The sequence below is a fragment of the Antechinus flavipes genome, chromosome 3 (assembly GCF_016432865.1).
Source record: "Antechinus flavipes isolate AdamAnt ecotype Samford, QLD, Australia chromosome 3, AdamAnt_v2, whole genome shotgun sequence".
Classification (NCBI taxonomy): Eukaryota; Metazoa; Chordata; class Mammalia; order Dasyuromorphia; family Dasyuridae; genus Antechinus; species Antechinus flavipes.
The window spans coordinates 448765475-448792374 of NC_067400.1; the positions used below are offsets into that span (position 1 = coordinate 448765475).

At 35.0% G+C, this 26900-nt stretch overlaps 1 pseudogene; it reads right to left on the minus strand.

The window, feature by feature from the left end:
- Positions 1-4911: 4911 nt before the first annotated feature.
- On the minus strand, positions 4912-26577 carry LOC127557309 (heat shock cognate 71 kDa protein-like; annotated as a pseudogene).
- Positions 26578-26900: the final 323 nt, after the last annotated feature.

The window sequence follows — 26900 nt, forward strand, 5'->3', positions numbered from 1 at the left end:
TTTATTTCATAATTTCTAGAATTATGGTATTCAGGTTTTTTTCTTGTGTTAGGGGATGGGGATGTATGGTTTTCAGGGTTATTCTCAGTTATCTAAGTTATTCTCAGATTTTTTTCCTCCTCTGACCTGTTTTCTAGGTCAATTGTTTTAGATAATAGATACCTTACATTTTTGATTATTCTCATTGCATATATATATGATGTAGAGATTTGTTTGGCCTTGATCTTTATCATGTAGGTTTCTGTCACTGTTTCCTCTAAATACTACTTTCCTCAAGGACTTCAGCAGTGGCTCTGGCCACTCAGCTGTGTACTTTCTCTGAGAAGTCTGGTCTAGGTTATAGTCTAATAACTATCTTCTTGTTCTGAACTGTTCAGGCTTCTAAATCTAGTTCAGGGTCCAGAGGACATTGTTTCAAACTTAGACATGCCTGGAGCTTCAGGATATAGCTACTGGTTTCAGATAAAAGTCTGTAAACATGCTAGCAAGTTCCACAAGATCAGAGAATGAAAACTTCAGGCTCTGTACAGCTTTACCCTGTTTGTCCCAGTACAGTTTTTCATGTGAGTCCTGTTTTGTGCTTTAAAAGGCTTTGCAGAGAGTCCAAGTGATAGAATTACAAGCTTGTTCCTTCTTGGGGTTCCTTCTTTTTGTATATAGCTTCAAACCTCAGCCCTGTCCTGCACGTTACAAAGCTCCCAGATACCCTATCTAGGGTCTTAGCAATGTAGCTGTAGACTTACCCTGGTGGGGTGTTTCTTGCTCTTGGTACATAGTAGATCCAGACTGGATCCATATTCTGGAAGCCTTCTGTAAATGTTATTCCTAATTGAACCACTCACTCCCTTTGCCAACCTAGACTGGAAACGCCTCTGTAGTTGCTCCTTGGATTGCCTGATCACTTCTTTATGTAATAATCTTCTTCAATCTTTTCAACACATGTTAAAAAGGGTATTAAACTTCCTATTACTCTGGCATTTTTGTAAGTTTCCAAGAAAATGCTTTCTTAATATCAGTAAATATCAAAAATTCAGCCAAATCTTAGATTCTTCATAATTTTCAGTTGTGACCACTCTAAAATTTCCTTTGAAAATCTTCTTATACTCTTATATGTTTTAGAATATGACCCATTGATATGTGCATATACTAACCACACACATGCTTTCTTTCATATATATATATAATATATATACACACGCACATACGCACATATACACACATACATTCATATATACATACATCATACATACACATATGTTTGATTTTCTTGTCTTTGAAACTGCTATTTATTATCTTTCCGAAAATCTTAAACCCTTATAAATGGGTTAAATGGAGAATGTTTGGCTTCTTCTGAGCCAAGTCCTACTCTAATGGACAAGTGGATAAATATGAGGAATTCTGACAGCTTGGGATTGGAAAGAGGAAGGGAGAGGATTTAGGAAGTGCTATTACTCTGCCTGAACAAGTTGGAACTCCTGGTCTGAGGAAGGGATGGAGAAAAAAAAAAAGAGGAATATTCAAATTTCCATTTAGGCAGGAATTTCTTTAGGCTTATAATCAACCTTTGCCCAAGGTCACACAACTAGGAAGTATTAAGTGTCTGAGTCCGGATTTGAACTCAGGTCCGCCTCACTTCAGGGCCAGAATTCTATCCACTGTGCCATCTTACTGCCCCCTAAGCTTGTTTCTTAATGCCTACCCGAATGACTAAAAGGGAGCACTGGAGTGTAGTAAAAAGTATTGATTTTTTCCATTGAACTTAAAAGTCATAGGATCTGAGTTTGAATTCTGACTCTGTTATTTATTACCTATTTGATCTTGAATAAACGACTTAACTTCTCTGGGCCTTAGTTTCCTATATTTATAAAATGAAAGGGTTGGACAAAATGGGCTTTGAAATGCTTTCCAGGTCTAAATCTATATGCCAATTACTAGGGTGAGCTTGTTGATCCTTGAAGATGCTCTTTCATTTATGTATGCATGATGGGAAAAACTCAGGGTTTCTCTGCCTAGTGCTTTCCCAGTATATGCCAAGTGCATTTATACCAGTAAATTCTTGGCACCTATTATAGAGTTGCTTGATTATAAAGAGAATCTAAATGTCTATACTCTTGAATTTTGGTGGCCAAAATACAACAGGCAATCACTCCTGACAGGTAGAACACTTGTGAATTATGTTGATTGGATTTATTTTTATTTGCTGAATGACAGCAAACTAGAAGAGGCAAATGTGTTACATGAAAAGATAATTGTTATTCTTTATGGAAGCCTACCAAAGATGTTTAAATCACTTCTGTATCTTTAGAACCTATTGTTATTTCCTAAGGAGTTCATTGGTATGTTGGAAAAATGTTCTTAAATATGGTTTCTTACTATAACTTTATCCTTTCTAGGCTTTTTTATTTTGTAAGCACCAATAAGAGACTCAAAAATGTACCAGTTTTCTTTATAATACATAATTCAAGATCTTCCAAGGTTGCAAGAATTTGGTTTTATAGCAAAATTATATTTGTCTCTTCACATACTTTTTTTTTTTTTTTTTTAAAGGGAGTCTATATTGAGTGGTAGTCACTTTTGGGTTTAGGCCAGAATAAAAGTGAACTTAAACTTGGATAAAAAAAATCAGGATATTTCACTACTTCTCTGATACCTTCATTCTTGTAGGCCTTCAAAAGTTATGTAATCCACAGGGAAGTAGCATTAGAGAAAAAAAATCTTTTTAGGAAATAATTCATTTTCAAGCAATGAGATTTAGTGTTTTTTTAAATCTATTGGGAAAACAGTGACTAACAAAGGAAAATATGGATAGGCTCCTGAATGCAAAGTTTTATATGCCCACTGTGTTTTAGGGAAGGGAGAGTGGTCTGTTTTCTAGTAAAAATCCATCATTTTGGAATTTACTTTTTTATTGTCTAAGATTAATTGTCTCAGTTGGTTGTAGTATCTTGCTAATGATAGTGAGGTATTCTTGTTGTTCATTTGGACCTATCTAAATCTTTTAAATCTCATTTGGGGATTTCTTGGTAAAGATAACTGGAGTGCTTTGAATCTCTTCTAGCTTATTTTACAGATGAGGAACTGAGGTAAATATGGTTAAAGGACTTACTCAGGGTCACACAGTTTGCAAATGTCTGAGGCTGGATTTAAACACAGGAAGATGAGTCCTGATTCCAAGCCTGACACTTTATCTTTTGTGCCATTTAGCTGAGTTACAGACCCTGATTCTTAGAAACATCAAGAAGGCTAGTTAGCATCATTGGATCTTAGACTTCCTGGGAGTAAGTAAGGTGTAGATTGGAAATGTAGGAAGGGGCCAGATTAGGAAGGACTTTGAATGTCAAACAATGGATTTTACATTTGATCCTGGAGGATCGATTGAATTTACTGAAGAGGTATGTATATGTATGTGTAGGGGCAGTGGTTTGTGTATGTGATATGTATGTGATACAGACCTTAAAGATCACTTTGTTAGCTGAATGGGAGATAGATTAAAATGGAAAAAGACTTGAGGCAGGCAGCCCAACTAGCAGGCTATTGCATCAGTTCTGGTGTGGGGTGATAACTGGTTGTCCTTAATGCTAGTTCCTTTCCTCTAAGATTGTCTACAATTTACTACATATATTATACATACATACCTACAAACAAACATATAAAGATATATCTGTGTATATCTATCTATAGCTATCTATCAAATATTGTATATGCTTGGTGTTTTTATGTTTGTTACATAAAAACACCAAGCATATACAATATTTGATAGATAGCTATAGATAGATATACAGTATAAGTTCTTTGAGAGCTTATTTTGTTTTGTATTGTTTTTCTATTTTTCTTTTTGCTTATTCTGTTTCTTCAAATAAAATAAATTTGGGGAAAAAATAAACAAAAATTGTCATTTCCTTCCCCTCAATGGATCTAACTCATTAAAATGTGAAGGTGAATGAGGATGAGGGGATATCTTCTAGTAAAATCCCAGAGATTGTGGGTATTGTTTCTAAATGCCATTAATTAAATTGGAAACCCCCCACCCCATGCTAAACTGTACTTTGGGTTGCAATTAAGTTTGGTGAAGAAAAGAGCTAGGAGAAAGAAAAGTCCTTTTTGGATATGGTGGTGTATTCCAAGTTCCCAGAGGCATACAGTAAGAAAATTTTCATTTGAGGAAAAATTCTAAATGACACAACTAAGGTACTCCATCACAAAAAATAAGGAATGATTTTTAGCAAGTCATCCTTGACAGATACAAGTTTAGATCTCATGCAGGGTGAAAATCTCTTATGCAGCCAAACGCTGCCAGCCTGTCCGCCAAAATGTGCTGGAAAACATTTAGCCTCACAGTGCCACATTTTATTTTTAACTCAGAAAGACTGGCCTCTTTTGGAAGAACTTCCTAAAGGGCTAGAGATGTCAGCTGGGTGTAACATTTCATAAATACCGAGGACACTACAAAAGATGTAAGTTTTTTAAAAAGGAGACTTGCACATCCTTTCCATTCAAATTATATGTCTTGGCTCATTCTCAAACATCTGAATCGCAATTTACTGTATTGTGTATTGGATCATAGCACAGGTGGTCCCTGGAGATACTCCTTTTTAAAAATTGCATCTAAGTCTCAACTGTATGAGTGTCGAGGTCTTAATCCTACAAGAAAGTACATTCATAATAATCCAACTGGAATAGGGTCACTTCTTATCTTTTGATACAAAAATGAAAGATCTATGAAGGCTAAAAAAGGCAGATTTTGCTTTCTGTTATTCAATTATATATTGTTATCAATAGAGATGGTGACTTTTGCAAGCAGGTTTCATGTAATATTTTTGCAAAGTGCACATAACCTTGAATGAAAACAAGGGTGAGAAGAAATGATGTTCTGACTAGTCAACAAAAGTCATTCTTTCTTTTCACCAGATGTTACTCACTTAGGTCAGATTTGTTGCTGTTGCCGTTGTCGAAGTTGTCATCAGCATAGTTGTTTTTCTGAATAAGAAGGGATTCTGTATCAAAGGTGGGCTGTGGTGAAAGTATAATATTTCTTTTTAAAGACAATGCTGCTTCATAGGTCATAACTTTAGAACTGGAGAGGAACTTGGATTCTAATCTTTTACAACCCTCCTCCTTTTAAAAATAAAGAAATTGAAGTAGAGTGAGATTGAGTGACTTTCCAAGGTTATACAGATGGTAAATTGAAAAGCTTGGATTTGAACTGAGATTCTTTAACTCCAACTGTAGCATCCTTTCTAGCTCTTTTCTTTCTTTTTTTATGATGCCAATTTTAAGTAGATTTTATTCTTCAGGATGAGGATTATATTTTCACTGGTTTACAGTACTCATAAAGTGTGATGTTGTTCACTTCTTTCCTTCTGCACACATTTAAACATTCATAATGCCCAGATTTACATGGTAGCTTAAATGTTACTTTTAAATTACTACTACCTTGGCTATAAATTTGAGTCCTTAAAGTTTTAGAAAGTTGTGTGAAATGCTTTTTCTCCCAGTGTACCTAGTTGACCTCTTCAATGATGGGTTTGGAAGAAGCACTTCAGATGAGATTGTTCTATTTTCTGTGAACCTTCCAGGCAGGTCTCCTGGAATGTCCCTGTACTCTGGTGCAGCTTAATACTGATGCAGTTGCAAACTTTCTCCCAATTTCTTCTGTTGACACTCAGATTTTTTTCTTTTCAGCAGTCTGATTCTTATCCAGTCAGTTGATTATTCTTCTGTTTGTCTTCATCAGGAATTTTGTCTTAGAATTTCTCATTCTCTACAGTAGTTTTCATGTTGAAAGGATAAAATTGAAGAGAATTCTTGGGAAACACCTTGTCTCTATACTTCTCATATTCAGCCTTGTATTTCTCAACTTCTGGGACTACACACTCAATATCTTCTTTACTTAGACAACCTTTGTCATTGATGATAGTGATATTTTCCTTTCCTGTTCTCTTATCTACCACAGAAACATTGAATATGCATTTGCATCAAGGTCAAATGTTACTTCAATCTGAGGTATACACCTGGAGAAAGGAGGTGTGGATCTTGTGAGCTCCAACTTGCCTTTTCTCATTGCTCTCTCATCCTCTTAAACCTTAATAAGCATGCCAGGTTGGTTATCTAAGTAGGTGGTAACAATTTTTATCTGCTTGGTGGGGTTGATGTATTTATGATTGATGAAAACTCATAATTTCACCAGCAGTTTCAATTCCAAGGGAGAGAGGAATGATGTTCAACAATAGTATGATGCCATCTTCAATGTAAGAAGAGAGATATTCAAAGTACCAGTTGTAAAGTAAAAGATCAACATATTTCTCTCAGCTTCAATCTTTTTCTCTACAGATACCATAAGCAATAACAGCAGTAGTTATATCACTGATGATTTAAAGGAAAATGAGACTAGCAACAGTTCTAGGGTTTGGTGGTCTGATGTTGGAAAACATTGAAGTAGGCTGGTACTGTAATGACATTATTTGTTACAATCTTGCCAAAATAACCTTGAGCAATTTTTTTTTTTTTCATCTTGGTCAAGACACTACTTCTGCATAAAGACTTTTGGTATCCCCTTTGTATTCCACTAGGACCTTAGCCCTGCCTATTATATCATTCACTACTATGAAAAGCCAATGCTTCATTCCTGCTTGTACAACTGCATCAACAAATCTTTCTCCAATCAGACTTGTGTTGGTAGGATTTATGACACTTCGATTCTTTACAGCATCACCTATCAAACTTTTTGTGTCAGTGAAGGTGACATAATCTGAGATGGTCCTGTTTACTTGGTCATTAGAGATTTCCACTTTCCCATGTTAAAAGTCTCTGACACAGAAATGAGTGGTGTCAAGATCAAAGCTAAGTGCTTTGACATAGTTTCTGGGGATGCTGGAGAGATTCTACTTGACCATTGTGGAGTAAGAAAGGCTGCTGATGAACTGAGTAGAACTTTCAAGCTCTTCTTTCTGCATTATGGGTTAGAGGAAATCTATTGAAATAAACAAGACTAAATGCTATTTCCAGTGCTTTGGTAAGAAAACACACACACACACACACACACACACACACACACACACTCACACACACACACACACACACGATTATGCCCTTTTTTTCATTACCAGGGCTGATTTTTGGTAGACACATAGAAGCAGACGACAAGAAGTCAGAAGACTATATAAAAATGATGCTTCTGAGATGCTTTGATTTACCTGGTATGTGTGATAAATACATTCATCCTCATTCAATCTTATAGCTCACAATAAATATTATGTAGCAACTATGGGCTTTTGATTTCCTTGTAGCTAAATGGTTCAATGGATAGAGCATTGGACCTTTGGATGAAGAGTTTGATACTTTTGGACTAATATATTACCTTAATGTTACAAATGAGGAAACTAGGATCTAGATAAGGTACATTTCTTATTCACATGTAATAAATGGCAGAACTGGATTTTGGACAAAGGTCTGCTAATTTTCACTACTGTAGATATATAGAATGGCTAAAAGCAATATTAGCTACATGTAGAGGAAAAAGGGAGGAAAAGCCTCTTTTAAAACTATATTTACCCTTCATACATGGCCTTACTAGATATCCTACAAATTATTCTATGAGTTCTCTTTATCCTACAAAATATAGGAAAAATTGTCAAAATAGGGACAAATTAATTCTAGTTTTTTTGTATATTTTTAGAGTAAAACATCAATTAATCAAAAACATTTTTAAAGTTCTAGCTATGTGTCAGGCATTATGTAATCACTACAGATAAAGACAAAGAATGAAACAGTCCTTACTCTCAAGGAACTTACAATAGACAAATATTTGTTTGTTTTAGAGACAGTATAGTTTGATGGACTAAAAAGTTTTGACCTCTCAGATTTTGCCAAAGTGTACGACTTAAGATGCATTCCATATTTTCTTAGTTCTAAAAAATTTATATGAATATGAAAGTAAGATTTTCTAAACATCACTCTACTTAATGATTTTTGTGGGGGTGAGGTATGAAGATGATGGAAGGCCAGTCTCCCAACACTAATTTGCTTTGTTACCCACGGATAGCTTTCTGTGTGTCTTTGTGTCCTTGGCAGCCCATCTTCAAATGGGAATAATGTTATTTATATAACTGATAATGATAGAGTATTATAAAACTTAAATAGTGATTGATTTAGTAAGGTATATTAAAGTATACTGTAGTAGGGCAGCTGTTTAAATTCTACCATATACAAATGACAAGGTCATAGTGGTGAATGTGGCTTGTCACCTCTTCTCCCATGTATTTTTATGTTCCCACAGTTGTCCTTCAGTGATTGTTGTCCTGAAATATCTGCTAACAGATTATTACCTACTTCTGTAACAAAAGTCCAATCGTTACTAGTTACCTTTATTTTTATCAGCATCTCATTACAGTACTAACTTTTCTGTCTCACCCTAGAGACAATAGGACACTTTTTAGAACAATGCCAGCAATGTAGCAAGTGCTTAATAAATGCTTGTTTGCTTTGCTATGCTTAAATCTTTTATAGCTAAATATCACTCTTTAACTTTAGCCCTGGCTTTCCTCAAATTCTTGATCTATTATCTTGGAGGACTAGTACTTTTGATGTGAGAGCTTATTGAGCTCCTTTCAGGGCTGCTCATCCACTTTTGCCACTCATTTCTCTCCTGTGGTTCCAAGAAGCTGTAGCATATTCAGTGGTCACAACTCAGTAAAACTTTCTTGGAAGATAGGCTAAATCAGGTTGAAGGTAATTGATAGGTCTCAAACTCACCTGTGAGTTTGTGAGGATGACTACCCTAAACACGTGGAATCTTCCACCAATGAAATGAACAAATGAGAACAATTTGTTACAAAGGCCATGAAAGCAGCTGAAGCTTGGCCAGGCTTTTAAGAAGCCAAGGATATCCATTGCATCTTGGATCATAACCAGACAGCTTGATTTTTTTCTTGTTACTTGATTTTGATGAGTCAGGAAGAGAAAGTGGGGCTGATGACTTTATGTCTCCCTTAAATCAAATTTATGCAGGAGTCAAGATATTACCTCATGATGTCATTGATCCTCTACAAAAATGAAGAATAAACAATAAACAGCAACAACTGAAGAGTCAATACCATCCCATCTTAATATATATAATCATGTTTAATCCTCATTTATAGCTTTGGATCACACAAACTATTCTTTGAGCTAGCTACACTTCGTAGTATGAGAAGCCCTGGTTGTGAAATCTAGGTTCCTGAGTTCAAATCTTGATTTTGCTACTGATTAGCTGAAAATCTTAGACAACTCTTTTACCCCTTAAGTGTAATTTTTTTTTTTTGTCTATAAAACACAAGTTCCTTAAAAGTAGGTGTTTTGTTTTTATTTTTCATTTGTAGCACAAAAGCTCCCCCTCACACGTTGGGCTCTCACAATAGCTACAGTAGAACTGAGATATTTTGGAGGTCTATATTCATTCAATATTATACCCCTTAGACTCTCAATAAGGACATAGTTCTTTTTTTTTTTTTTTTTTTAAGATGAAATAGTTTAGTGATAAAAGTAGCAATAGAATATTTCCCCTGTGAATAGAGGGCACATTGAGCCCCCTGTCTCCTTCAGTTTCTTTAGTTATAGAAGGAAGATAATCTCACCTCCTTCACTGTTGTGAGGTTCAAATGTGATATTTGTAAAGTTCTTAACATAGTGTTTGGCATATAGTAAGTGTTTAATAATTGCTTATTCCTTTCCTCTTCCTCCCAGGTGCCCTAATCTCATTAGTGAGAAGACTGGACATAAAGAAATAGTATATATTAGAAACTCATATTAGTGGCCTATGAAACAAGGGGACATGTGTGGCAATCCATCTAATGTTACTAATAATAATGGGCTGCCTATGCCTCCTGGTAATTTTATCTTACAATTCTCTCTGGGCTTGCTTCCTGCTATAAAATGATTTCTCCTGGGCTTGCACCTGGATTTTTGGTCTTTGTTGTTCCCTCCCTCTAGTTGTCACCTGGGATTCTTTGGTTTCTGTTGGGCATCTTATTCAGAGCTATCTCAACTCCAGACTTCATTTTTGGGGGTAGATTTTAAAATGTGTTTTAAACAAATACAAAATGACAAAAGAAAAAAGAACATTTCCATGTACACAGCAAAACATGAGAGGATTCAATGTAAAATAATAAAATTCTATTTCAAGAAAAGTTAGATAATAAATTCTACACATTTTTAAAGCTACATAGCTTTTCTTTGCTTTCTTGTAGGTTTTCTTTTGTTCTCTGCTATGAACTTTACTTTCCTTTTCCCCCTTTTCCTTCTTCTCTAAAGAAGGCTACAATTAAATGTGTGTATATGTAAATATATACCTAGAAATCTATAAATGTATATTTAGATACATATATACTGATACACATATTTGTAAACACCGTACTGTGCTTATTTCTGCTTGTCTGTTTCTCTGAAGGTGGATAGCATCTTCCTTTATAAGAACAAGTCTTTCCATGTTTTTCTAAATCAACCAGTTCATCATTTCCTATCCCTCATCAATATTCCAATGTAATCACATTTTATCTGAGAGATTATCTATGAAAGTTCTGTCTCCTACTCTGCTACATGTTTTATTTATAGAATTATAAATTTAATTATATTTATATATATTTAAATATATATTGAATTATAAAATTAAATTAATTTAAAATAATTGAAATTATTCACTTTCCTTTTCCTTTTTTTGTAATTTATTTTATTTTATTTATTTTATTTTTTTAGAAGCAAAGCAAAGTTTATTATACGTTCTCACGAGAATCGGGCATCCCACTCATCCAGGGAACAGGGTCTACGCTTTTAATCCCTAACACAAATTCCCTTCTCACCACTGACCCTCATCCTTATTGGCTGAGGATCTTACATTCTAAATGTGGGAACTATCCAAGAAATTGAACTTGACCAATAAGTACATAGGTGCCCATATTTGGCTGAAATAGGGAGGATAACAAGAAGAGGGCTTAAGTATGCCCTTAGGGGGATAACAGGGAGGGGATAGCAGGAAGGAGACTTTAAGTATGTCCTTAAGATAGCAGGGAGGAGACTTTAAGTATGCCCTTAGGAAAATAGCAGGGAGGAGACACTTTAAGTATGCCCTTGACTTAATACTTAAAGTCCTTCAGGCCTACTCAAACTTTGAAATATATGAAGCCTTACTCGATTTTCACAACTGTCTTGAAAGATCTCACTTTATCTCGTTCAGTCCCCCCTCTTATTTATACACTGAGATCTCTTCAACATCTTTATACAACAAAATATACAAATTTAGTTTCACACAAACTTACCCTTCCTCAGCTAACAAATAATGCAGCACAAGGCTGTTGTAAAACAGCCTCTCTTGTTTTGAGTAGTTTGGTCAGCCAAAAGATCTAGTGCCTCAGCTGTCTGATTGGTGATAATCTCTACAACTGCTTGAAGCTTAATTATCCTGTTCAACATATATATTGGGGTTCTATATCCCCAACTTCCATCTTGAGCCCAAGTGGCTGGCTCATACTCTATTCTTTCTGGAGGCCAGGAATCACCCCAACCATTTGCATCTCCAGTCTGGAGGTATACCTCTCCATTGGAGGTGTCTAAACCCCATTTCTCTCTTCCCAAATCATCGTACAACTGAATCCCTAAATATTGGTTTGTCTATTCAGGAAGAAAGAAAAATTTTGGCCTTATTAGTCCAATATAGCAAATCCCTGTCCAATTAAGAGTCAGGTGAGTATAAGCAGTTAAAGCACAGATCGAATAATGACCCATTAGAATAGGTTGTTCCCTCGAAAATACGTCTGAACTATTCCTTGTAAAAGGACAATATTGCTGTTCTCTCGTCCCTGGGGGACCTTCCCCTACAAAGGTGACATACTGACTTTCCATAAACCTTGATCCTTCCTCCTACAAATGGCAACTGGCCATTGACCTATTAGGTTTAACAAATCCTATCTTCTGTCAATGGCCACTGATATTTCTCTTCTAAGTTCCAGAAATCAGTCCCATTATGAATTTGGGATCAGTTACTAAGGATCCAGGCTGGGCTTAAGGGTATAGGTACCCATGGCCATTAGCTCAGTAGTTGGGATCCACCACAGATCCAACAATTTGATAAGTTAAAAGTTCTCCCTATATTCTGCCTGAGTAGAAGGATCTGGTTCTCATCTCTGGAAGATAAAGGTCTGGTTTCTACAGTTATCATGAGGAAATAGGCAAACCCAAAGCTCAGAGAAAGCGCCATGAGAGTTTTCCAAAGTAATTAATGTAAGAAAAGTCATACAGTTACGATGCACTGGATTCAGAATTTGTGTCCCATTCAGTGGAGGTCCCCTCCTCAAATGTAATTTGAGGTCTCCCCATCTTCAACTGTCCACTCGGATAAAGGTGGAGCCACAGGTCCTTTTGTTCTGGTGTGGTATGTCCAGCCTCACTCCCGGGTGCGAATTGCAGTGTCCGAGAGGTCAGTATTATCTGGTAGGGTCCATCAGGGTCCGTCTAAGCACAGAGTCAGCTTCTCATCCTTCCAGGAACGGATCAACACCCAATCTCTACCTGAATTCTATGAACAGGGAAACCTAGAGGAGTCTGAGCTATTAACCCTTCTGTTGAAGTCCTTGTAAATGTCTTAGTGATGATTTAACATCTCTTAAGAAATAAATCCTTTGTCTCTAAGATAGGGTCCCAGTTTCCCATAGGACAAGCCTGGAAAGGATGATGTACAACTATTTCATAAGGTGAAAACCCTCTATCTCTATGTGGCTTGGTTCTGATTCTGACCAGAGCAAGAGCAAGACATTTAGTCCAAGGTAGTTGGGTCTCTAAATAATTTAGTCAGTTCCTGTTTTCCTGATTCATCCTTTCTACTTTCCCAGAAGAGGGAGGATGCCAAGAGGTGTGGAGATCCCAAGTGAGTTCTAAGGCCCCAATCACATTCTGCAACACCTGGGCAGAAAAATGTGTTCCCTGATCCGAGTCTATCCTATCCACTATTCCATATCTAGGAAAAATTTGTAACTTATTTTATATAAAAAAAATAGAATAGAAGAAAGAAAAAACATAAAAGGAAAACAAAAACAAAACAGAACAGAACATTGTCAAGTAACCAGAAGAACATCAGGGAGGATTCATGATGTATAATAATAAATTACCTGTTCAAGAAAGAATATGTAATAGTAGAAAAAATATATTCATGTGTCCATCTTTTCTTTTCTTCCTTGTAGGTTATTCTTTTGTTCTCTACTATGCACTTTTAAAACTTTATTCTTTTTGTGCCCTTTAATCCCTTGCCCTCGCTTCCCACAAGCAGGGTATAGTTAAGCACAGTTATATATTACATGCCTAAATAGATATAAACATACACACATGTACACTCCACACATCTTCCCTACCTTTCCAATACATAAACATCCACACACATATCTATATCTTTATATATTCACACCCACAGATCCACTCACACACATACACACATCTATACACACTCATACATAGAGCAACACACACATATTTTTATATGTATTCACTGAATATCCATATTTTTCCATTCAATATTATGGATAATTTTGCTGGATATAATATTTTTGGCCATAGGCCTAGTTATTTTGATTGCCAATATATATGATTCCAGGTCCTGAAGTCTTTTATTGTGGCTGCTAAGTCCTGTACAATTCTAATTGTAGCTCCAGCATACTTGAATTATTTTTTTTCTTTGTTTCTTATAGAATTTTCTCTTTGACCTGGGGTTTTTGAAATTTGGCAATAATATTCTTAAGTGTTTTCCACAAAGGATCTCTTTGAGAGGGTGATTGGTGGATTTTTTCTCTTTCTACTTTCCCCTCATATTCTATCACTCCAGGGTAATTTTCTTTTATTATTTCTTGCATTATCGCATCAAAGTTCTTTTTTTGGTCACAACTTTCAGGTAGCCCAATTATTCTTAACATTTTCTTTTCTTGATCTGTTCTCCATATCTGTTATTTTTCTTATGTTTCATATTGGGTTCAATTTTTTCATTCTTTATATTTTGTTTGCCATTTCTTTATCTCTTATAACTACAATGACTACCCCTTGCCCAATTCTAATTTTCAAAAAGTTATTTTAATCTTTAACACTCTGGATCTCCTTTTATAGTTGATTAACTTTTTTTTTTCAAAATTTTCTTATTTTTCTTAGATGCTTTTTATTTTTATTTTTTAGTTTTCCCTCAATGTCTCTTATTTGATTTTTAAATTCTTTTTTTTTTTTTTTTTTTTTTTTTTTTGTTGAGTTCTTTAAATTCTCTCTGGGCAGGGAGCCATTTAACATTCTCTTTGGGATAGAAGAAGAAGCTGGTTTTTTTTTAAACTTCAATTTCCTCCTCTGAAGATGAACCTTGGTCTTGCCAATTCTCATAGTGTGTTTCTGTGGTTGGGTTCTTTCTTCTTTGCTGGTTCATTTTTTCCTGGACATTTTTAAAAAATGGAGCCCAAACCAAAAACTCCATGCTCCTACAAGTGTTGGTGGCCATCAGTATTCTTGTTTCACTGCTTCTGTACCCATTGGATGTGCTGGTTCCTTCTTGCTCAGGGCTGCTTGGGTTGTACCAGGAGGACCCCTGTTCTGCTCCAAGTCCTCTTGATCTTTTACCAGTCAATATTTGCCCTGAAGCATATTTCTTCTGTTTTTGGGAGAAATCTGGAAAGCTTGAAATTCACCAATCTACTCTGCCATCTTCCCAGAATTCTCCATTCCATTTTACTCTTCAACAATGTTGTTGCTTTATAATGTAGTTTAAAGTTTGATACTGCTGAATTTGTTTTATTTATAGCTTTTTTTCCCCCTGGTTTCTTTAAAATTCTTGACCTTTTATTCTTCCAAATGAATTTGTTATTTTTTTAACTCAGTAAAATAATTTTTAGTAATTTATTTAGAATGGTATTGAATAAATATATTTATTATTTCAAAAATTGTGTTGGGTTTAGCTACTCATGAATAATATGTATTACTTTAATGATCTAGATCTGATTTTATTTGGATAAAAAGCATTTTATATTTATGTTCATATAGTTCCTGTGTCTGTTTTGACAGGTATATCCTCAGACATTTTGTCATATCAAGTAATTTACAACAGTCTAAAATAATATTGATAATGTTCCTGACACATTGTGTAGTTTCTCTATTTTTTTCTTTTGATCAAATCTATTTTAGCTTTAACTTTGTCTAATACTATGATTACTACTCCTATTTTTTTTTTAAATAAAATAACTTTACTTTTGCCCTTTATTTTGTGTTTGGATATCTCTCTCATTTTTATAGTGTTTTTAAAAGCCACGTATTGTTAAATTCAAATTTTTAATTTGTGGTTTCTATGTTATGAGTATATTTACCCCATTCATATTTTAGCTATAATTACTTGTGTATTTCCCCCCCCCCCTTATTTTTCCTCACTATCCTACTCACCCTATTTACCCCATTCCTTTTTAATCCTCTGCTTTACTTTTACTCACTACTTTGACCTTCTATTTTTTAATCTACATACCACAACAAGAGTTTTTCTTTTAGCTATGGCCCCCTCCATTTCCTTGCCTTGTTATTTCTTCCTGAATTTAGAAGACATGAGAATAAGGTTCCTGCACTACCTGCTTTCTCCCTTTTTAGCTTTTTCTGTATTAAATTTTTTTTGGCCTCATTTGTATGAGGTAATTATTCCTTTTTATCTCGTTCTACATAGTTTTATTTTTTTTTTAATTTACCCCATGATACTCAGCTCAGCCTAAGCCTACTTTCAAACTACTCAAATATTGATTACAATCATAAAATTCCTCATAATATTTTCACATATTAAAAAAATTGACCTTATGTCTTATAATTATTTGACTTATAATTAGTCTTTAATTTTTACCTAATATTTCCCCTGGATATGTTGAATTTTTCTTTAAGTGTTATCATTTTTGTCACAAATACCTGAGAGTTTTTCAGTTCATTAAATATCATTAAAAAAAAAAAACCACTTCAGTATTATAATTACTTTTGCTGAGTAAGCTACCCTTGATTGTAACTCCAGCTCTTTTGCTCCACAAAATATCAAATTCCAAGACTTACAGTTCTGCAATGTAATAGCTTCTTGTTCTTATGTAATTCTTATTATCAAACTATGATATTTAAATTGCTTTTTTTGTTCTTGTTGCTTCCAATATTTTTTCCTTAACCTGTAGCTTTCAAACTTGGCTATGATATTACTCTAAGTTTTCTTTCTGGAATCTCTTTCAGATAGTAATTGGTAGATTTTTTTTTTCTATTTCTACTTTGCTTTCTTGTTCTAGAGATTCAGAGCAATTTTCCTTAATACTTTCTCATAATATTTTATCAAGATATTTTTCATCATAATTTTCAAGTAGTCTGATTATTCTTCTATTATTTCTTATATTTCTTATATATATTATTATATTTCTTATATTATTTCTGCTTGATCTAAAGAACCATAAGTTGTTTTTCTGATGAGATTCTCTTCTATTTTTTTCCAGTTTTTGATTTTCTTTTCTTATTTCTTAGAATCTTATAATATCATTTGTTTTCCCTTACCCAGTTCTAGTTTTCAAGGAAATTTTTTTTTCAATTTTTGATTTTCTATTTCAAGTTGGTTGAATTTCATTTCCTAATTTTCTTGATTTTTTTGGATTGCTCTCATTTTTCTTCCTATTTTTTCCTTGATTTCTCTTATTTGATTTTAAGAATATTTTAAAAAGTTGTTCCAAGAATTCTTTTTGTGCTTAGGACCATTTCACATTTCTCATTGGAAAAAAGGAGTAGATTTTTAAGCTTTATCTTTTTTTGAATATGAACTGAGATCTTCTTTATTGTGTAGTAGCTATCTATGGTTAAGTTCTTTGTTTTTTATTTACTCATTTTTATTTTTAGTTTATTTTTGAATCTATTAATATAATCAAGTTCTAGTCTTGATGTATGAGGAATGATGCACCAAGTCTCAGGTATTTCTTACAATTATTTTCTGAGGTCTGCCCAGGACTTGGGCTTTCCTCTCCACTCCCAAGATAGGGTCCCTGGTCATGATGTCCTGCAAATGATCTTGCTCACTTCTGTTCTTCAAATGGCTGCAAATATCAGCTGTCCTCTTTGCCCTATACCGGAAACCAGGGACTCTGCTCTCTTGCAACTGCCCATAGCACTGACTCTTTTTTAATGCAAATACCAAGTATGTGCTAACTCCTTCTATTTAGAAGGCTGCCCCAGATTAGCAAAGTTGTGCTTGGCATCCTTTAATGGTAAAAGATACTTCAGTCTTCTCCTGTTCAGTCATCATATCAGTTACACTACCTGTGAGATGAAAGTTTCTAAGTTGAGGCTTCCCACCAGCTCAGCTGCCCCCAGGAATTTTATTGTATATGTTACCTCACTTCACTCTCTCAGTTCATGCAAGCCATTCTAGGTTCTTCTGGATGCATCTCTTATCATTTCTGATGACATAATAATATTTATTTTTTTCAAAATAAGTTTTTATATCTTCTGTGTCTTATATCATCCTAGTCACCCCAATCATCTCTCCTTTCCCCCCTCCCTGAGAGTTCTTGAATATAACAAATATTTTTAAAAAGGAGAAAAAAATCAACACACCTAGTTGATAGAGTGAAAAAGTTCAAAAACATGTGATATATAACTCTTATAAATCTACCATCTTCACAAAAATTGAGATTTTCTTTTCATATCTCTTCATTGAAGTCCTATTTAATATTTTTTGAATTTTGTTATATTTATTTTTAAAATTTTTTTGTGGTGTGTATTTGTTTAGTCAATCACCAATTGATAGACATCTACTTTTCCTCCAATTTTTTTTATTATCACAAAAACATACAATAACATTTCATTGTATCTACATTGTTGTTTAAGTTGCCCAACTGATGAATACCCCATTATTTATAATTTTTTATCATGATAAAAAGAGCTACTATAATTTTTTTTTTGATTCCTTTCCCTCTTTCTTGATCTGTTTGGGCACATAGATTTAATGGTGGTATTCTTACTTCAAAGGATGTGACTTTCTGGGAATAATTCAAATTGATGTCCAGAATGACTAAGTTAATTCACAGCTTTTTCAACTATTTTAGTTATGTCTATTTTTCTCTGGTCTCTCCAACACTTGTAATTTTCCATTTTTGCCATTTTTGTAATGGTAATAAAGGATATGAAGCCTCACTCAGAATTATTTTATTTTATATTCTAATTATTAATGATTTGGGATAACTTTTCATTTGTTGAAATTCTTCCTCTGAGAACATTCAATTAATATTTATTAATCAAATATCTATGGGGGAATAGTTTTTGTTCTTATAAATTTGAATCAGTTCTTTATATAGGGAAGCAGAGTAAAGATGGCAAAGAAAATTCAAAGACTAACCTGAACTTTCCTAAATTCCTTTACCTTTAAAATACCTTTAAATACTTTAAAATGTTACCTCAAAACAAATTTTGGAGTGGCAAAACCGAAAAAAGGATAGGGTGAAACAATTTTCTGGTCCATGATAACTTAGCAGGTTTTGTAGGAAAGGTTTGCCACACCAGGATGAGATTGGAACACACAACACAGACCAAGTTCTAGCAAATTAGGAACAGGTGAATCAGCAGTAGCAGCAGTTGCTTATCAGAGTTTCTAGTCCACAGACCATAAGAGGGAACAGACAACTGATGAGATTATAGGGTATCCTTTGCTGGTGGTGGAGATAGAATTTTGTTCCATTGTTCATACTCTGATCTGCTTTGCAGTCTATGAGGAGCATTAGCACATCAGAGTTTGTGGAGCAGGGATCCTCTTCACAATTCCAGGATAAAAAAGAATACTTCTGGTAGATCAGAGCACAGGCCTAGAGAGTAGTAAAGGCACTTCTTTTTAGATCATGCACTTTAGAAGAATTGAAAGCTTACAGACCCTCAGAATGAGTTCTGAAAACAGTTGCATAAAAATCCTAAGGCTTGAGAAAATGTACTCCCTACTCCCAAGAAGCAGAGCCCTGATGTGACATAGTGTTAAAAATGAAGAAATAGGCTGGAAAAATAAGTAACCAGCAAAAAAAAAATCCTAATTATAGAAAGTTATTATAGTGACAAGGAAGATTAAAAAACACACTCAGAAGAAAACAAAGTAAAAACTGTTACATTCAAGGTCTTAAGGAAAAATATGAATTGTTCTCAGATCATGGAAGAACTCAAAAAAGATTTTTAAAAATCTTTAAAAATCTTAAAAATCAAGAGGAAAAATTGGGTAGAGAAATGAAAGTGGTACAAAAAAATGAAAAGAGAATCAAAAGTTTGGTAAAGGAGTTCTTTACATGTCTTGGATATTTATTTATCAGAAAAATACTGCAAATATTTTTCTCCAGATAATTGTTTCCCTTTTAATTTTAACTACATTGTTCTTGTTTATGCAGAATCTTTTCTAAAATTTTTCTGTTTTTCCCCTAATTATATATCAAGATGATTTTTTTAGCATTAAGTTTTACAAGATTTTGAATTCCAAATTCTTCTCCTTTTGTTCCCTCCCCTCTTACTAAAATGATAGTAAATTTAATATAGGTTATATTTGTGCAATTATGTAAAACATATTTCCATATTAGTCACAGTTGTAAAAGAAAAAAATTGATCTAATAGAAAACAACCACAAAAAAATAAAGTGAAAAAAAGTGTAATTTAATCTACATTTAGAGTCTATCACTTTTTTTTTAAAGCACAAGAGAAATGTGAGCTTTTATTAATAATCTCCATCTCGCAGATTGTGGCTTAACAATACCCTAGTATATCAATAGATATATGATCTCATAAAAATATGTATTCCCTCCAACGATGCATATTACAATACATGCACAATTGTCTATGCATTGAAATTCTCATTCATGTATTCCCATAAAATCACTACAGAGAATTCACCTGATATTCTGAAGAACATATTTGTATTCTCTTAATAGTTTATGTATCCTAGTGAAGCACATATGCTGTTCATTTTCTCTGCTTTTTTCTCTTTCTTCCTCTCTCAATCTCATTAAATAAGTAACTAGATAATTTTCTATTCACATTTTTTTTTTTTATTATAGCTTTTAATTTACAAGATATATGCATGGGTAATTTTTCAGCACTGATCCTTGCAAAACTTTCTGTTCTAACTTTTCCTTCCCCCTCTCCCCTCCCCTAGATGGCAGGTAGATCCATACATGTTAAATATGTTAAAGCATATGTTAAATACTGTATACATATCCATATAGTTATTTTGCAGCACAAGAAAAATCAGACTTAGAAATAAGGTAAAAATAACCTGAGGAGGAAATCAAAAATGCAAGTGGACAAAAACAGAGGGAGTAGAAATGCTATGTAGTGGTTCATAGTCTTTTCCCATAGTTCTTTCACTGGGTGTAGCAAAATGGGACTGATTTGGGTCATCTCATTGTTAAAGAGAGAGATCAGAATCGATCATCATAAGTATTGTTGTTAAAGTATATAATGATCTCCTGATCCTGCTCATTTCATTTAGCATCTTTTTATGTGAGTCTTTCCAAGACACTCTGTATTCATCTTGCTGCTCATTTCTTACAGAACAATAATATTTCATAACATTCATATACCACAACTTATTCAGCCATTCTCCAATTGATGGGCATCCATTCAATTTCCAATTTCTGGCCACTACAAAGAGGACTGCCACAAACATTTTTTGCATATGTGGGTCCCTTTCCCTTTTTTAAGATCTCTTTGGGATATAAGCCCAGTAGGAGGCTGTATCAAAAGATATGCACAGTTTGATAACTTTTTGAGCCTAGTTCCAAATTGCACTCCAGAATGATTAGATTCATTCACAGTTTCACCAATAAGGCACCAGTGTCCCAGTTTTCCCACATCCCCTTCAACTTTCAGCATTATCTTTTCCTGTCATTCTAGCCAATCTGAGAGTTGTGTAATGGTATCTCAGAGTTGTCATCTATCACTTCTTAATCTGGATGTATATATAATTTTTCTTCATGAGTCCTTTATACTTGAGTTGCATATTGTATTCCTGAGAAGAGCTAAGATATCCATAATTGATTATAAAACAATGCTGATGCTTGGACAATGTTTTCTTGGTTCTCCTCATTTCACTTTGTATCAGTTCATGTAAGTCTTTCCAGTTTTTCTGAAATCTGTCTACTCATCATTTCTTATTGCATAATAGTATTCCATTATATTCATGTGTCACAGCTTATTTTTTTTCCTGTTTGTCCTCTCTCTCCGTTCACCTTTTCCCTTCCAACCAGTGTTTTGCTCATCTTTTGTCCCAATCTCACACTCCTTTTTGTCAGTCCTCCATGTTTACTTAATTTCTTCCCCTCCTACTTCTGTTTTGGGTAAGATGGACTTCCATATTAAACTTATTGTGTATAACTGATGAGAGTAAAATTTAAGTGGTGGCTACACCTACTCTCCCATCTTCCCCTCCACTATAATAAGTTTTTTCCTCTTCTTCTTATAAACTAATTTACCCTGTCCTACCTATTCTGTCCTTCTATACCCAGTGTACTCCTCTTTGTCATTTCATGATTTTTTTTTTATCATGCCCTCAAATTTACCTTGTAATTTATACCTGTATTCCTTCTTTTAAAGATAATTTTTTTTAGTGATACAATTTTTAAGAATTACAAGTACCATCTTCCCATGTAGAGATGTAAACACTTCAGTTCTATTGAATCCCTCATGTTTTCTTTTCCCTCTTAACTTATTTATGTTTCTCTTGATCTTAATATTGGAGATCAAATTTTTGTTCTTATGAAAACTTAAAAATATTTCTTTTTTTTTTCAAAAGGTCAATCTTCCCATTCCCAAATGTATTATGCTTAATTTTACCAGATAAGTGATTTTTGATTGTAGTCCTAGCTACTTTGCTTTCTGGAATATCATGTTCCATGATCTCTGGTCTTCCAATGTTGCTAAGTCCTGTGTAGTCCTGGTTGTAAGTCCCCAATATTTGATGATTTCTTCCTGGCCACTTGCAGTATATTTTCCTTGACTCAATAGTTCTGAAATTGAGATATAATGTTCTTTGGATTTTTTATTGTGGGATCTCATTCCTGAGGTGATTGGTGAATTTTTTCAATGCCTATTTTGCCCTTTAGTTCTAGGATATCAGGGCAGTTTTCCTTAATAATTTCTTGAAAGATGATTACCAGGTCCTCCTTTTAATTAAGACTTTCAGGTAGTCCAGTGACTCTGAGGTCTCTTCTGGATTTATTTTCCAGGTTAGTTGTTTTCCCATGAACTATTTTACATTTTCTTTTTTTCTTTTGAATTTGTTTGATTGATTCTGTCTAATAGAGTAATTAGCTCTACTTGTCCAACCTTGTCAATTGTACTTTTTAAGGAGTTATTTTCTTCAGTAGATTAAATTTTTTTTCTTTTCCACTTGATTATTTATTCTTTTTAAGTATTTGTTTTATTTTTCCAAGTTGCTGATACTCCCTCCCCACAATTGTCTTGCAACACTCATGCATTTTCCCAATTGTGCTCCCACCTCTTTTGATTTTAAAGCTCCTTTTTGGGCTCTTCCATGAGTTCTTTCTGGACTTGATATCACTTCCTGGTTTTCTGTGGGATTTTGTCTATTGTTGTCCTCTTCTGAGTTTATGTCTTGATCTTACGTATCACCACAATAATTTTCTATGGTCAGATTTTTTTTTTTTTTGCTCATCTTTTCCTCCCCTTTCTTTTAAATTTGAGCCCTTCTCCTGGAGTTAAAGAGGCAGTGTCTCAAGCATTTTGAGTCAGGGGCTGCGGGGATTGGCTGTCTGCCTGGAATTGCACTATTGTTACCCTGAAGTTCCAGGGGCCCCTTTGTGTCTGGTGCTGCGCTGAATGAATGGGATAGGAGGAGGTGGCTGGTCTTACTGGAGACTGCAGAATCCTGAAAGCTTTTCCAGTGCTGATCCAGAGTTCCAATGTCGGTGTTTCATTTTTATTGAGTCCAGAGTGGTCTTCCTGCCTTAGTTTCTGTCTTTTTCTCTGAACGACACTGAAGTATGTGACAGACCAGCATTAGTAGCTACCTGTTTTTCTAGGACTACGCTGAAGCAAATGGTAGGATCTGAAGCTGCAGATGCTTATTTGCCTAGCTCTGATATGATATGTGTGAGGTCCTGGCTCTGGTATCTGCCCATTTCCTAAGGTACCTGTACAGTTGATGTCTACTGTTTGTGTAGGGTTTAGCTGAAGCATGTGGTGATCTGGCTATTGGAGGATGCTTGTTGCTCTAGTTATGCTAAGGCACATAATAAGTCCTGTTGATTGTTGACATTTATCTGTTCCACCACTCTGGAGCTCAGGATCTCCCACTGGTTTGTTGAGGCAGGACTTGCTGCTGGCTTGCTGGAAGACTTCTTGTTCTGAATTACACTTACCTTAATGAGACAGACCTTTCTCATCAACCTTACCGATTTTTTGGGTTAGAAATTGTTTCACCCTATCTTGCTCATTTTATAATTCTAGGGATTTGTTTCAGGAGCTATTTTATGGATGTTTGGAGGTGAATATGGGAAAGTTAACAACAATTTCCTGCTTACTTCCCAATCTTGGCTACCAGAAGTTGCCAAACTTTTAAAATTATATGTTGTGCTGCTTTTCAGTCATTTCTGCGATGTCTGACTTTTTTGTGACCTCATTTTGGTTTCTTTTGGCAAAGATACTAGAGAGGCTAGCCATTTCCTTCTCTAGTTCATTTTACAGATGAGGAACTGAGGCCAACAGGGTTAAGTGATTTGCCCTAGGTCACACAACTAGTCAGTATTCGAGTAAAGATTTGACTTAAACCTGAGTCTTCCTGATTCCAAAACCAGTTCTTTATCTATTGCACCACTTAGTTGCCCTTTTAATTTTATGTAATAATTGTCAATTTTATCTTCTGTTATCCTTCCTCCTTTATTTTGTCATAATCATAGTATTATTTTCCTAACCTTTTCTCCTAATCATAGTAATAAAACAATTTCCTTTTTTGTTGCTCTAATTTGTTTATAACTTGATTTTTAAAATTTTTCAAGCATGGATTTAGAGCTCAACTTCATATATTATTTAAGATATTTACATTTATATGATTTCTTTTAGATTGATTTCTGGCTTCCCTGAAGTTTTGTTTAATAAGGAATGCCCAACATAGGCATCTTTAGGTTAATTGAAAATTTTACTTCTATATTTGTATGCTCATGTATTTTGTGTATGTAGTCTGATCCATTGATTAGCATTTTGGTTTTTTATCCAATACTAAATAATTTTGGCAATTATTATTGTGTAGTGTCATTGAAGATTTGGTATTACTAGAATCCCTTTCTGCTTACTCTTTCATTTTATCTCTTGAGATTTTCCCCTCTTTGTATCTCCATATTCAACTTTTGGATAGTTCCATTTATTAGTATTTTTAGAAATTATGGCAAACTGCATTCTTCCTCTATTGCTCCTAGTTTTGCTACTTTGAGTTAAGAAGAACAAATTGAATTTCATTTCTATGTGATGTTCCTTTAGCTACATGAAGACTATTTCTATGTTAACTAAACCTTCTCTTTCCCAAGTTAAACACACTTAGGTCCTTGAACTGTGTGACATGTACTTCATGGTTCTTGTCATTTCTCTTTGAACAATTGCATTTCAAAGTATCCTTCCTAAAATGTGGCAACTGGAAATAACCACAATAATTTCATTTTCCTCAATTGGTTATAATGAGAATAAAGAGAGATAGATTACAGAAGGTATTTTGTAATCTTTAAAGCACTGTATGACTATAAATTTTGTTATTATCATTAAAATTATTACTCTAGAAGTGGTTTAACTAAGGCAAGATAATATGGGATGATTACCTACACTGAGTGTGAGGAAATGAGGTTCTTATCAGTATGGTGGCAGTGTCAGAAGAAAGAAGGGGATATATATGAATAATGTTATTGATGTAAATTATGTCCCCTTTAACCTTTGGAGGGGCCCTGAAACGTTGTCCCCTTTTGGGGGAGAGTTCCTGAGTCTCAAACTCTCCCAGCCTCTTGGGAGGGGCCACACCCTTCTGTCCATAAGAGAAACTTCCAAGATAAGTTATCTCCTTTCATCTGGAAATCTAGGCCTGGTGCATTGTCAACATTGGGTGGCTCAAACTCCCAATTAAGTAATCTCATTCAATTTTGAATTCAATTGAAACCTCAAGCCTCAGACAGCTAATAAAAGACAACTCTGAACCCCAATCTTCACAGATATCCTAACAAGACTATGCCCACTGTTGAAGATATTTTCTTCTCAGTGTAACCCACTTTTGCTATATTCCTTGCCCACTAAGAAGTCTGTCTTCCCAGCAAGCTGACTTCTACTGTAATTAAACCCATCCTTTGCCACAAACCTCGTGTATTCATTGAGATTTGTGAACTTTTTCATAAAGCCTGCTACTGGCTAAGGGAATCCCATTGCTGTTAAGAGAGTCTCTTTCAATTCTCGCACCTCATTATTTGTACCTTGTCATTTGGTGGGCCTATTATGGGGATCCCTGAGAATCTGCCTTTTCTTGTTGTCTATTCTATAGTTAGGACACCCAAAAATTTCCAGGAAAGATTTGGGTCATCGTTGGAGCTCCAAGCTCAAGCACAATTCTCTGAGATGCCTGAAAATGGGAAATCCTGTGGTCTGACAAAAGCTCCCCTTAATCAGGGAGTCTTTTGTCATCTCTCTATCTCTGGGGATGCCTAGAGACTGATGAGGCGCTATAGAATTGGGAAATCTGGGGCTTGTGGTAAGAAGGGACAATCAGCTTCCATCTCTAAGGATTCTCTTTAGGAAGTCTCTTAAAAACAGAGACAAACTTGGTTTAAAAGATCTCAAAACTAAAAAAAAAAAAAAAAAAAAAAAGATTTCAAAACTTAAAATAGCATTGCAGGATGCTGCTTAAACTTGTCAGAAGGAAATCAAACTCCCTCTTTCTTGCTCCTTGGGACACTGGAGTCCTCTGTATCTCTATGCAGTCTCTATCAGGAGGCTTATGAATTCCTTCCAGAATAGGACCTTATGTGCAGCAATATCTCTTTAACTCTATCTCTCTTATCTGAACCAGATCCTGAGACTCCCAGACTTTTTTCTCCTCCTCAGGATACTGATTTTAACCTCTGCCCCCTGAGAGAAGCACCAGACTCTCAGGGAGAGACACAGAGCAGAGGTGCCTCTTTCAATGTCAGATCTCTCCCAGACTAAGGAAAAACCTGGCCATTACTCTGAGGACCCAATCCAATTTTTGAGAGGTTCAAGACCAATGCCCTCCTTGATATGTTCTGGGAGATGTTAATATTAAATAATCTGCCCCAGAAATATGGAAGAAGCTACAGAAGCCAGCTTTGGGCCTTCAAATTTCTCCCTTAGAAATAGCTGTTATAGTCTTTAATGATAGGGATCAAACTGCAGCTGAGGAGAGAGACCACAGAATTAAAGTGAGATTTGGAGAAAAGTCCCTACTCTTGGCTGCTGAGTAGGAGGAGCACTGGAGGATGGACTGCCTGCAGGGGAGGAGCTGTCTCCCCAATACCCTAACCTCTGACAGGAATCAAGCTCACCCTCGCTCCACCACGACATTGGAACCCTGGCTATCCCTGGATGTGGCCATTAAGTCAATTGAATTTCTCTTTGCTATGGGGACTTCTTCATTCTCTCTCTGGCACTCTGGTCTCTCTTATCCCTCTCCCCATAGAGTAGGGATTGCAGGGGAACTTAAGAATTGTTTTGAGACCTTTCCTCTGCCTCACCAGCTTGGTGGCCTGTCATTTAAATGCTCGTTTCTTATTATTTCCTCCTATCCTGCTCTCTTATTGGGAAGTGATTTAATGATGAAACTGGGCACCCAAATTTCTCTTCTCAGACATCCAGATGACCTTTTGTGCTGCTCCCAAAGCTCTCCC